This window comes from Sorex fumeus, unplaced genomic scaffold (assembly GCF_029834395.1).
Source record: "Sorex fumeus unplaced genomic scaffold, SorFum_2.1 ptg000083l, whole genome shotgun sequence".
NCBI lineage: Eukaryota > Metazoa > Chordata > Mammalia > Eulipotyphla > Soricidae > Sorex > Sorex fumeus.
The window spans coordinates 9,599,566-9,610,570 of record NW_026606140.1 but is presented as its reverse complement, the minus strand read 5'-3'; positions in this window follow the sequence as shown (position 1 = coordinate 9,610,570).

Genomic DNA, 11,005 nt, shown 5'->3' with positions numbered 1-11,005 from the left:
AAACAAAGTAGAGAGAGAGTATGGGGGAAATTGTGTGCCTGCCACACAGGCAGGGGAAGGCTTGGCAGAGGTGCGGGGCTGGTGGAATACTGGGGATTTTGGTGGTGGAAAATGTGCACTGGTGATGGGACGGGTGTTTGATGATTGTATGACCGAAACTCAAACATGAAAACTTTGTAACTATATCTCACATGAATCAAAAAAAGTAGGGAAATATAATAATAATAAAATAATAAAATAAAATTAACATTCAGAACAGAATTTTAAAAATAAGTACTGTGGAGTTCATGCCCAATTAAATCAGCTTCATCCATGGCTGAATAATTAGTAGTACTCCTTCATTGGGCTGGAGCGATAGCACAGCGGTAGGGCATTTGCCTTGCATGGAGCCAACATGGCCGATCCGAGTTCGATTCTTGGGCCCCTCTCGGAGAGCCCGGCAAGCTACCGAGAGTATCTCGCCTGCACGGCAGAGCCTGGCAAGCTCCCCGTGATGTATTCGATATGCCAAACCACAGTAACTCCAACATTATTAACAAAGAAAAAAATTTAAAAAAATACAAAAAACAATGTGTATGTGTGTGATGTGTGTGTGTGTGGGGGGGGGGGGGGGGCGGGTTGTCCGCGCACGCGATGCCCAGGGTACCTCCTGGCTCTACACTCAGGGATCAGCCTGCTGGTATCAGGGATGGATACCAGCTTGGCCGTGGGCAAGGCAAGTGCCTGGCCTGCTCGGGTCTCTGGGAATGAACTTTAAGTCAAAGAGGAAAGAGACGGAGGAAGTCAGCTACGGGAAATGAGCGGGCAGAGCCCTGAGCGTGGCCCCCCAGAGCCCCGGCCCCGGCACAGCCACCCAGTGACCCGCACCCACCTTGCACGGTTTTCTGAACAGAGGCTGACTCTTCTGAAGCCTCTGCGAACTTTTCTTTCTAGAGAAACAGAATCAGATATTCAGACCAGGAGGGTGCAAAGTAGCTTCCGATCAATGACATGGGAGACACTCCATTTTGTGATGCTGTTCATGAAAATGAACTTGCATTCCAAACGTAGATATTGGGGGCTGAAGGGCTGGCACAGTGTCCAGGCGCCTGAGTACAGCCAGCTGGTTAGACCCTGAGCCAGGAGTACCACCGAGTTAGGGGGGAGCCCCAATAAACACGGTGAGCATCTGGGTGATGGGAGAGAGCACTGGGTAAGGCCACTTGGCCCTGCTTGAATCCCGGCACTAACAGGAATATCCAGAGCACGAAGCCAGGAGTCGCCTCCAAGGACTGACAGGCATGGCACTAGTCCCCCAACACCACCACCACCAAAAATATATATATACATATAAATATATATATATGTATATATACACACACACCCCAGGGCCAGAGCGATAGCCCAGCGGGGAGGGTGTTTGTCTTGCACAAGGCTGACCCACCTTTGATCCCCAGCATCCCTTAGGGGATGCACTGTCAGTAGTTATTCCTGAGTGCAGAGCCAGGATTGACCCCTGAATGTCCCCAGCTGTGACCCAAAAAGACAAAAAACAACAAGAACAACAAGAACAAAACAACCCAGAAAAATAAATAATCCACCCCAAACTCAGTTAACAATGCCCAGTGTGTATCTGCCTGGCAAACATGAGTGAGTTGTGCAAGTATGTATCTACTTGCTTGCATGTCCAAGGACAGGTATGAGTCTGCACATGCACAAAAGCCCATGTGTGTATACTGAGGTGCGTGCATGCTTCTGTTTTTGCAGTGGCATGGATGGGGACACAAATCAGACGTGAAGACGCAAGTATGAATAGCAAAGGGCCAGAGTCACGCGGCTCAGCGGGCGTCCTGCAGCGCACCCGTGCAGGAAGCCCCGTCTGTAGGAAGCAGACCCTGAGCACTGTTGGTGGTGGCTTAAAAGACCGAAAAAGAACGGACACTAGAGGCTCAGGACAGAGACAAAGAGGACTCGGAATGAAGAATGCCCCTCCCAAGCCCTGAGTGTATTCACTGAGTGACTAAGGATATGGTTTTTCTTTTTTTTCTTTTTGGGTCACACCCAGCAATGCACAGGGATGCCTCCTAGCTCTGCACTCAAGGAATTACTCCTGGTGGTGCTCAGGGGATCATAGGGGATGCCGGGGATTGAACCTGGGTCTCCGTGTGTAAGTCAAACGCCCTCCCCGCTGTGCTATCGCTGTGGCCCAGGTTATGGTTTCTCTCAAGGCTGAGGCTGGGCCTACACAGCCCTGATCACAACCATCACCCACCTCACTCTGCAACTTCGCATTGGTGTTCCTGGCGTCCTCCAGGGAGGCCTGGGTCTCCATCTTCTCTTTGGTCATTTGCTCCATGATCTGCCTGGCATCTTGCACCATCTGCACAGCCTGGAGAGAGAAACCTCGTTGAGCCACGCTGGGGGGCCAGGGAGGGGTTGGCAACAGTGGCACGGCACTGCGCAAAACGACCCACAAACCACACACACCTGCCACAGCGGCTCCGGCCCCTGCTGGCCGCCGGTCATCCTGCGGCGACTCGCGTCTGAGCTGCTCAGCAGCAAGACTGACACCCCGACACAGCCCAGGGTTCCCAAGAGCCTCCATTCCTCACACAGAATAAAAATGACATGAGCGGACAGCTAAGCAGGCCTGGGTGGAGATCGTGGGGGGTGGGGGGTGGAAGGAGAGGAGATGTGAGCCGTGAGCACAGGTGTGGGAGTGGGAGAAATGTAAACCGTGAGTGAGGTGGGAAGAGAGAACACTTGCCCTGCACCAGGCACCCTCGAGTCCAAGCTGCCGTGTACCAGGCACTCTGCAGGTGACAAAGGGCACCCCGGAGTCCAGGCTGCACTGCACTGGGAACCATACAGGCGCACAGGGCACCCCCGAGTCCAGGCTGCCCTGCACCGGGCACCCGCAGGTGGCACAGGGCACCCCCCTAATCCCAAGTCAGCAGACTCAGGGCAACCGCTCAAAGTCCCCCTGGAAGACACTGCTTTGCTTTACAACTTAGTGCCTCTCTCATGCCTTCCCTTACGTCTTGAAGAGCCACAGTGCAATCTTCCACGAGAACTCCCCGCGGAAACGAACATACTGTCCTTTTTCGGTTTTATTCACAGCTTATGCCTTGTCCTAGAGGTCACCAGGCACGTGGTGACGAGCTGTCCCCGCGCCCGCAGCAAACAGCCCGTGACACACTTGCGACGGGTTCCGTGGGGATCCACCGCTCCTTGTGCCGACAAAGAGCAATCCTCTTAACCACTAAAAGGGGGTACCCCGGGCCTACGGGGGTCGGGCCTGCTCCACTTTACCGTGAATGACTGCAGCTTCTCAAGCTCTCTGATCTGAAACGCGAGATTGCTCTTGTCCTCCCTCAGCACGTGGTTCTCCTTATTGGCCTCCAGGAGGTAGGCCGAGACGTGGCTGCTGGTCTGGGCCAGCCGACTGACCTCCTTCTGGAGGAGGAAGTAACTGTCGGCCAGCTGCTCCTTCTCTTGCAGGAGCTCGGCCCTCTCTTGCTGCAGCTCCCTCTTGCTCGGCCTGGGCCCGCTCGGACAGGCCCGCCTCGTGCTTGCGCTGCAGGTCGGCCAGGATCTCGGCGAGGCAGCTGTGCAGGCCCTTCAGCTCCAGCTTGGACTTGGACAGGGCCGCAAAGTCGCCCTTGAGGGCCTCGATGTTGGTGGCCAGCCGGGCGGCGTCGGCGCTCAGCAGTTCCTTCTCCCCCAGGATCTCGGCCACCTTCTGGTCTGACTGCACCTTCTCAAACTCCAGCAGGTCCAGGCGCTCGGCCTGCAGCCCCTGTGCGCGCGCCTGCAGCTCCTCCGCTTCCTGCTCCAGCAGTCTCAGGCGGCCCTGCAGCTGGCTGGCCTCGTGGGTGGCCTCCTGGGTCTCCTTGGCGCGGGCCTCCCGCTCCTGCACCAGGGCCTGCAGTGCCGCGAGCCTGTCCTCCGCCAGCCGCCGGCACTCCTCCTGCCACTCGGCGTCGAGCGCCTTCTTGGCCTGCAGCACACTGGCGCGTGTCTTCTCCAGGCTGCGGGCCTCGTCCCGGGCCTCCTGCAGCGCTGCCTCGAGGGCGCCCTGGCTGGCCGCCAGCCCCTGGTTCTCCTGGTGCTGCTCCTGGAGCTCCCGCTGCAGCACGTCTAGCTCACCGAGAGCTTCCTCTTCTCTTGGACGGCCACCCGGGCGTTTGGACGCCTCCTCCTCGTGCTTCTGCTGCAGCTCGCCCAGGGCCTGCAGGGACGCCTCCCGCTCGGCCAGCAGCTCGGTCTGCTGAGCCTCCAGCAGTGCCTGGTCTTTCAGCAACCAGTCCAGCTGCTGCTGGAGCTTCGTGGCCTTCTGACCCAGCAGCTCCTTCTCGGAACCCAGGCTGTTCAGCGGCTCACGCAGGGCCGACTCCACGCGCAACGCCTCCTCGGAGCAGCGGCCGAGCTTCTGGGCCAGGAGGTCCTTCTCGCCGAGGAGCTCCTTCTTCTCGGCCGCCAGCTGCCGCTCGGCCAGGCTCAGCGTCTCCTCCTCATGCAGAAGTTGCAGGCACTCCGAGTCGGAGTTCTCCCGGCTGGTCTTGATCTGCTCCAGCAGCTGCGCCAGGTGGGCGTTGGCCGCCTGCGTCTGCAGCGCCTTCAGCTTGGCCTTGTGCACGGCCTTGTGGCCTCGTCCAGCTGCGTGCGCAGGCAGCTGGCCTTGGCGCCCAGCAGCTCCTTCACCTGCAGCGCCGCCTCCAGGCTGGCGCCCAGCTTCTCCTGCTCCTGGCTCAGCAGGTCTTGCTCCAGCTCTAGCTCCTTGTTGCTCTGGGCCAGGCCGTCACGCTCCAGCTTCAGGGCCACGCACAGGCTGTCGAGGCCCGACTGCTTCTCCACGGCCGACTTCTCGGCCGTGAGCTCCTCGATCTCTTGCACCAGTGACTTCTGATCCCGAGCCAGCTCCTCGTAAGAGCAGTGCAGCTTCTGGATGATGTTGTCCTTGTCCTTGGCCAGGGACAGGTTCTCCAGAACCAGCTTCTTGACATGCTCCTCCAGCTGGCCCCTCTCCTCCAGGCCCTTCTTACGCTTGGCCACCAGGCCGCTCTTGCTCATCTGCAGCTCGTCCACCAGGGCCAGCAGCCCCACCTTGGCGACCTGCAGCGCGTCCTTCTCCGCACAGACCTCCTTGAGTTCCTCCTGCACCGCCCTGCCCTGCTTGAGCACTTTCTCTTTCTCCGCCTCGAGGGCTTCTTGGCCGAGCCGCTCCTGCTGCCAGAGCTTCTCCGTGGTCCGCCTGGCCTCAATGATCTTCTCTTTGTCTAAGCGAATTTCTTGGTTCATCAGCCAGAGCTTCCTCTGGTCTTCCCACAGCGAAGAGATTTTGGCCTCCGCTTCTGTGAGCTTCAATAGAAACGACCCACTCTCTGGCGTCAGAGAGAGCTTCTCCTTCGCCAGCAATTGATTCTCTGACCTCAGGGCCCTGCGATCATCCCACATCAGCTCAATTTCCTCTTTGGCTGAGGTTAATAAGTAAGTTGATGACTACAGAGGGGGAGCCTGCCGTGAGTGGCCGACCTGCGTTCCACCCCAGCACCCCATTATGACCCAGCAGCTGTGCCAGGAGTGACCCCTGAGCACCCCCGGGAGGGGCCCTAAGCCAAAACAGAGAAACTTCTCTCCGTGTGACATGGGTCAGCTGTCCTTCCTCCAATGGGGACTATTTCCGCTACTTGGGACAGGCCATGCCACAAGCAACCCGCCACCTTTTCTTCACAAATCACACCAAAAAATGGGTGACGCTGCGGCCTTCCGATTGAGCAGCTGACTTGAGGGTTCATGAAGGAGCCTCAGAGAGCTCGGAAGAGGGCAGCAGACAGAATTCCAGGAGGGTGACTCGCGGCTGCAGGCGTCACCACAGAACGCTCTGGAAAAGCAGCCCGACACACCCCACTCTCCTTCAGGCGTAGTTCATCATTCATTCTCGTCAGCTGTGACGAGTTTTCCCCGGACATTTTCATGATGTCCGCGATGTCGTTTTCCAACTTGGCCTTTGCCTTCGTCAACTGCTCTTCTCGCACATCTCTCTCTTTGAATTTGGCCTCCATATCTGAGGGGAGGGGAGGAGAGGAGTGGGGGGGGGAGGGAGGGAGAGTGGAAGGGAGGGAGAGAGACAGAGGGAGAGAGAAAGACAGGGAGAGATGCAGGGAGGGTGGTGGGGGAGAACAGCGTTGGGGTGTCGTAAGCAACTAAGCGTTCCCTGAGCTTCTGTCCCAGGCCTCCCTCCGAGGACGTTTCACTCTCTGGCCCCGTGAAAACTGCTCGAACTGAGCAGCAGCCAGTGAAACCAAGGACAACTCACAAGACGGGGAAGAAACGCAGGCTGCGAGCAAAGGATGGGGCCAGGACGGGGGGGTCTGACCGTACAAGGCGCCTCATAGATGGCCCTCATGGGGGAACCTTGGGCAGCATTTGACAGTCGTCCCAGGGCCAAGGTGGCCGGAGTGTCACAGGGCCCCAGGAAGTGATAGGGGGGGCGGGCGGGAGGGGGACTGGGACCTGCAGTGGGGGCTCCCTGAGGGAGGCCGGGAGACTGAGGAGGGGGCGCGGGTGCGTCAGCAGGGAGGCGCCTCACGCCCGGCGTGCCCCTGCACGACACCCAGAGATCATCTCGTACCTGTTCAATTTCCTCGCAACTTCTCCCGTTCAGAAGACAGCGCCTTAAACTGTTCTTCTTTTTGATGTAACTTATCAACAGATTCTAGTTAGGATAAAGTTAGAAGTTTAATATATTTCACGCACCATCGGGATTATTTGAGAGTCTGTCTCGCAGGCTCCATCAAATCTCGCACTGGAGTCTGAGGTCACGGGGGCGATAAAGCGTCTCTACGGGAGAAGCCCCCGGCCGAGGGCAACACCAGGAGGTTTCGGCATGGAGACGGCGGGTATGGCGCCAGGAGGAACTCGGGGTCTTGGCTGGGGGCATCCCAAAATCTTCCCACCCAGCCAGCTCCCTGCCAGGTCACACAGCACTTTCCCAAGCACACCTGCATGTCACCACAAACAGTGATGTAGGGACTATGATGCCACCAGCAGGTCCACCTGTACCTGCGGGGAGATTGCATCAGCAGCCTGATGGTGCCTGCAGACTTCCAGATACCCCAAAATTGCTCCTGTGCCTTTGGTCAGACCCCAACAACTTGGGGTCAAATTTACCAAGAAATTAAACGGACAAAAGTTCAGTATGTGGGAGACACACCCACAAACCACTATATAAGCTTTATAAGCTATATAAGCTATATAAGCTCATCTATTGGCCTTATTTCAGAGACCCATACATCTCAAAAGAGATCAAAAGATGCAGTTAGGGTCAGTGGCCCGGAGGTAAACGGGAACCCGTGACTGAGAGCTCCAGGCTTGCTCAGATCAGGACTGGGCCTCCTCCCGCCACATTCCCAGTTTTCCAGTAGCTTGGCAGTCACACCCACAAACTGCCCCCCAGCACCATGTAATTCATCAATGGCCAAGACCCAGAGACTATACAGTACAACTCCCGGAAGAGAATGACACAGATATTCCTGGTCATTATATTCTAGCCATAAGAAGCAATACGAAAGAAATCATCTAGCATTGCCTTTTCAGCAGGTTTGAGTGCTGGTGGGACTGGTGTCAAACTATCGAATGTAAACAAAGTAGAGAGAGAGTATGGGGGAAATTGTGTGCCTGCCACACAGGCAGGGGAAGGCTTGGCAGAGGTGCGGGGCTGGTGGAATACTGGGGATTTTGGTGGTGGAAAATGTGCACTGGTGATGGGACGGGTGTTTGATGATTGTATGACCGAAACTCAAACATGAAAACTTTGTAACTATATCTCACATGAATCAAAAAAAGTAGGGAAATATAATAATAATAAAATAATAAAATAAAATTAACATTCAGAACAGAATTTTAAAAAAATAAGTACTGTGGAGTTCATGCCCAATTAAATCAGCTTCATCCATGGCTGAATAATTAGTAGTACTCCTTCATTGGGCTGGAGCGATAGCACAGCGGTAGGGCGTTTGCCTTGCATGGAGCCAACCTGGCCGATCCGAGTTCGATTCTTGGGCCCCTGTCGGAGAGCCCGGCAAGCTACCGAGAGTATCTCGCCTGCACGGCAGAGCCTGGCAAGCTCCCCGTGATGTATTCGATATGCCAAACCACAGTAACTCCAACATTATTAACAAAGAAAAAAATTTAAAAAAATACAAGAAACAATGTGTATGTGTGTGATGTGTGTGTGTGTGTGTGGGGGGGGGGGTTGTGCGCGCACGCTACGCCCAGGGTACCTCCTGGCTCTACACTCAGGGATCAGCCTGCTGGTATCAGGGATGGATACCAGCTTGGCCGTGGGCAAGGCAAGTGCCTGGCCTGCTCGGGTCTCTGGGAATGAACTTTAAGTCAAAGAGGAAAGAGGCGGAGGAAGTCAGCTACGGGAAATGAGCGGGCAGAGCCCTGAGCGTGGCCCCCCAGAGCCCCGGCCCCGGCACAGCCACCCAGTGACCCGCACCCACCTTGCACGGTTTTCTGAACAGAGGCTGACTCTTCTGAAGCCTCTGCGAACTTTTCTTTCTAGAGAAACAGAATCAGATATTCAGACCAGGAGGGTGCAAAGTAGCTTCCGATCAATGACATGGGAGACACTCCATTTTGTGATGCTGTTCATGAAAATGAACTTGCATTCCAAACGTAGATATTGGGGGCTGAAGGGCTGGCACAGTGTCTAGGCGCCTGAGTACAGCCAGCTGGTTAGACCCTGAGCCAGGAGTACCACCGAGTTAGGGGGGAGCCCCAATAAACACGGTGAGCATCTGGGTGATGGGAGAGAGCACTGGGTAAGGCCACTTGGCCCTGCTTGAATCCCGGCACTAACAGGAATATCCAGAGCACGAAGCCAGGAGTCGCCTCCAAGGACTGACAGGCATGGCACTAGTCCCCCCCCACCACCACCACCACCAAAAATATATATAAATACATATAAATATATATATGTATATATACACACACACCCCAGGGCCAGAGCGATAGCCCAGCGGGGAGGGTGTTTGTCTTGCACAAGGCTGACCCACCTTTGATCCCCAGCATCCCTTAGGGGATGCACTGTCAGTAGTTATTCCTGAGTGCAGAGCCAGGATTGACCCCTGAATGTCCCCAGCTGTGACCCAAAAAGACAAAAAACAACAAGAACAACAAGAACAAAACAACCCAGAAAAATAAATAATCCACCCCAAACTCAGTTAACAATGCCCAGTGTGTATCTGCCTGGCAAACATGAGTGAGTTGTGCAAGTATGTATGTACTTGCTTGCATGTCCAAGGACAGGTATGAGTCTGCACATGCACAAAAGCCCATGTGTGTATACTGAGGTGCGTGCATGCTTCTGTTTTTGCAGTGGCATGGATGGGGACACAAATCAGACGTGAAGACGCAAGTATGAATAGCAAAGGGCCAGAGTCACGCGGCTCAGCGGGCGTCCTGCAGCGCACCCGTGCAGGAAGCCCCGTCTGTAGGAAGCAGACCCTGAGCACTGTTGGTGGTGGCTTAAAAGACCGAAAAAGAACGGACACTAGAGGCTCAGGACAGAGACAAAGAGGACTCGGAATGAAGGATGCCCCTCCCAAGCCCTGAGTGTATTCGCTGAGTGACTAAGGATATGTTTTTTCTTTTTTTTCTTTTTGGGTCACACCCAGCAATGCACAGGGATGCCTCCTAGCTCTGCACTCAAGGAATTACTCCTGGCGGTGCTCAGGGGATCATAGGGGATGCCGGGGATTGAACCTGGGTCTCCCGTGTGTAAGTCAAACGCCCTCCCCGCTGTGCTATCGCTCTGGCCCAGGTTATGGTTTCTCTCAAGGCTGAGGCTGGGCCTACACAGCCCTGGTCACCACCATCACCCACCTCACTCTGCAACTTCGCTTTGGTGTTCCTGGCGTCCTCCAGGGAGGCCAGGGTCTCCATCTTCTCTTTGGTCATTTGCTCCATGATCTGCCTGGCATCTTGCACCATCTGCACAGCCTGGAGAGAGAAACCTCGTTGAGCCACGCTGGGGGGCCAGGGAGGGGTTGGCAACAGTGGCACGGCACTGCGCAAAACGACCCACACACACCTGCCACAGCGGCTCCGGCCCCTGCTGGCCGCCGGTCATCCTGCGGCGACTCGCGTCTGAGCTGCTCAGCAGCAAGACTGACACCCCGACACAGCCCAGGGTTCCCAAGAGCCTCCATTCCTCACACAGAATAAAAATGACATGAGCGGACAGCTAAGCAGGCCTGGGTGGAGAGCGTGGGGGGTGGGGGGTGGAAGGAGAGGAGATGTGAGCCGTGAGCACAGGTGTGGGAGTGGGAGAAATGTAAACCGTGAGTGAGGTGGGAAGAGAGAACACTTGCCCTGCACCAGGCACCCTCGAGTCCAAGCTGCCGTGTACCAGGCACTCTGCAGGTGACAAAGGGCACCCCGGAGTCCAGGCTGCACTGCACTGGGAACCATACAGGCGCACAGGGCACCCCCGAGTCCAGGCTGCCCTGCACCGGGCACCCGCAGGTGGCACAGGGCACCCCCCTAATCCCAAGTCAGCAGACTCAGGGCAACCGCTCAAAGTCCCCCTGGAAGACACTGCTTTGCTTTACAACTTAGTGCCTCTCTCATGCCTTCCCTTACGTCTTGAAGAGCCACAGTGCAATCTTCCACGAGAACTCCCCGCGGAAACGAACATACTGTCCTTTTTCGGTTTTATTCACAGCTTATGCCTTGTCCTAGAGGTCACCAGGCACGTGGTGACGAGCTGTCCCCGCGCCCGCAGCAAACAGCCCGTGACACACTTGCGACGGGTTCCGTGGGGATCCACCGCTTCTTGTGCCGACAAAGAGCAATCCTCTTAACCACTAAAAGGGGGTACCCCGGGCCTACGGGGGTCGGGCCTGCTCCACTTTACCGTGAATGACTGCAGCTTCTCAAGCTCTCTGATCTGAAACGCGAGATTGCTCTTGTCCTCCCTCAGCACGTGGTTCTCCTTATTGGCCTCCAGGAGGTA